Source organism: Salvelinus alpinus, chromosome 20 (genome assembly GCF_045679555.1).
Source record: "Salvelinus alpinus chromosome 20, SLU_Salpinus.1, whole genome shotgun sequence".
Taxonomy (NCBI): Eukaryota; Metazoa; Chordata; class Actinopteri; order Salmoniformes; family Salmonidae; genus Salvelinus; species Salvelinus alpinus.
The window spans coordinates 6,959,951-6,962,450 of NC_092105.1; positions in this window are offsets into that span (position 1 = coordinate 6,959,951).

Consider the following 2,500-nt stretch of genomic DNA (forward strand, 5'->3'; position numbering starts at 1 on the left):
GAGAGAGAGGAAAACAATGGAGCGCCACTCAGAGAAAGAAAAATAGGGACCTGCGGCCATCCCATTGGAGCTGTAATTAATGAGGTCACGTAGAGGGCTTCCCCCAAACCCAGGGTGTCGCTGTGAGGTCACAAGGAGGTTGTGAGGGGGTCAGAGGGCACATGGAGGGGAGTAGACGGATTGGATCATCATCATCGATATCCTTTCTATGTGTCATGATTATGAATTGACCTCTGGTGGAGAGACGTCATTTAAATTGTATCGAAATGGAGCACCTGAACAAATTATCCAAGATTTTACTTCTGGGTGAACTGAGATTATACTTCTGGGTGAACTGAGATTATACTTCTGGGTGAACTGAGATTATACTTCTGGGTGAACTGAGATTATACTCTGGGTGAACTGAGATTATACTTCTGGGTGAACTGAGATTTTACTTCTGGGTGAACTGAGATTTTACTTCTGGGTGAACTGAGATTTTACTTCTGGGTGAACTGAGATTTTACTTCTGGGTGAACTGAGATTATACTTCTGGGTGAACTGAGATTATACTTCTGGGTGAACCGAGATTATACTTCTGGGTGAACTGAGATTATACTTCTGGGTGAACCGAGATTATACTTCTGGGTGAACTGAGATTATACTCTGGGTGAACTGAGATTTTACTTCTGGGTGAACTGAGATTATACTCTGGGTGAACTGAGATTATACTCTGGGTGAACTGAGATTATACTCTGGGTGAACTGAGATTATACTTCTGGGTGAACTGAGATTATACTTCTGGGTGAACCGAGATTATACTTCTGGGTGAACCGAGATTATACTTCTGGGTGAACCGAGATTATACTTCTGGGTGAACTGAGATTTTACTTCTGGGTGAACTGAGATTATACTTCTGGGTGAACTGAGATTATACTTCTGGGTGAACCGAGATTATACTTCTGGGTGAACTGAGATTTTACTTCTGGGTGAACTGAGATTATACTTCTGGGTGAACTGAGATTATACTTCTGGGTGAACAGAGATTATACTCTGGGTGAACTGAGATTTTACTTCTGGGTGAACTGAGATTATATTTCTGGGTGAACCGAGATTATACTCTGGGTGAACTGAGATTATACTTCTGGGTGAACCGAGATTATACTTCTGGGTGAACTGAGATTATACTTCTGGGTGAACTGAGATTATACTTCTGGGTGAACTGAGATTATACTTCTGGGTGAACTGAGATTATACTTTAAACCTGCAGATCATTATAAATTCATGTTTTCTTAAAACACAGCTGACGCTGTTCACTGTAGTTGGGTGGTGTGGTAGGTAGTGAGGGGTTTAGTGTGTTGTGGTGAGGTAGGGGGTGAGGGGTTTAGTGTGGTGTGGTGAGGTAGGGGTGAGGGGTTTAGTGTGGTGTGGTGAGGTAGGGGGTGAGGGGTTTAGTGTGTTGAGGTGAGGTAGGTAGTGAGTGGTTTAGTGTGATGTGGTGAAGTGAGGTAGGGGGTGAGGGGTTTAGTGTGGTGTGGTGAGGTAGGGGGTGAGGGGTTTAGTGTGGTGTGGTGAGGTAGGGGGTGAGGGGTTTAGTGTGTTGAGGTGAGGTAGGTAGTGAGGGGTTTAGTGTGGTGTGGTGAGGTGAGGTAGTGAGGGGTTTAGTGTGATGTGGTGAGGTGAGGTAGGTAGTGAGGGGTTTAGTGTGGTGTGGTGTGGTGAGGTAGGTAGTGAGGGGTTTAGTGTGGTGTGGTGTGGTGAGGTGAGGTAGTGAGGGGTTTAGTGTGATGTGGTGAGGTAGGTAGTGAGGGGTTTAGTGTGATGTGGTGAGGTGAGGTAGGTAGTGAGGGGTTTAGTGTGGTGTGGTGTGGTGAGGTGAGGTAGTGAGGGGTTTAGTGTGATGTGGTGAGGTAGGTAGTGAGGGGTTTAGTGTGATGTGGTGAGGTGAGGTATGTAGTGAGGGGTTTAGTGTGGTGTGGTGTGGTGAGGTATGTAGTGAGGGGTTTAGTGCGTTGAGGTGAGGTAGGTAGTGAGGGGTTTAGTGTTTTGAGGTGAGGTAGGTAGTGAGTGGTTTAGTGTGGTGAGATGAGGTGAGGTAGGTAGTGAGGGGTTTAGTGTGGTGAGGTGAGGTAGGGGGTGAGGGGTTTAGTGTGTTGAGGTGAGGTAGGTAGTGAGGGGTTTAGTGTTTTGAGGTGAGGTAGGTAGTGAGTGGTTTAGTGTGGTGAGATGAGGTGAGGTAGGTAGTGAGGGGTTTAGTGTGGTGAGGTGAGGTAGGGGGTGAGGGGTTTAGTGTGTTGAGGTGAGGTAGGTAGTGAGGGGTTTAGTGTGGTGAGGTGAGGTGAGGTAGGTAGTGAGGGGTTTAGTGTGTTGAGGTGAGGTAGGGGGTGAGGGGTTTAGTGTGTTGAGGTGAGGTAGGTAGGTAGTGAGGGGTTTAGTGTGTTGAGGTGAGGTAGGTAGTGAGGGGTTTAGTGTGTTGAGGTGAGGTAGGTAGGTAGTGAGGGGTTTAGTGTGTTGAGGTGAG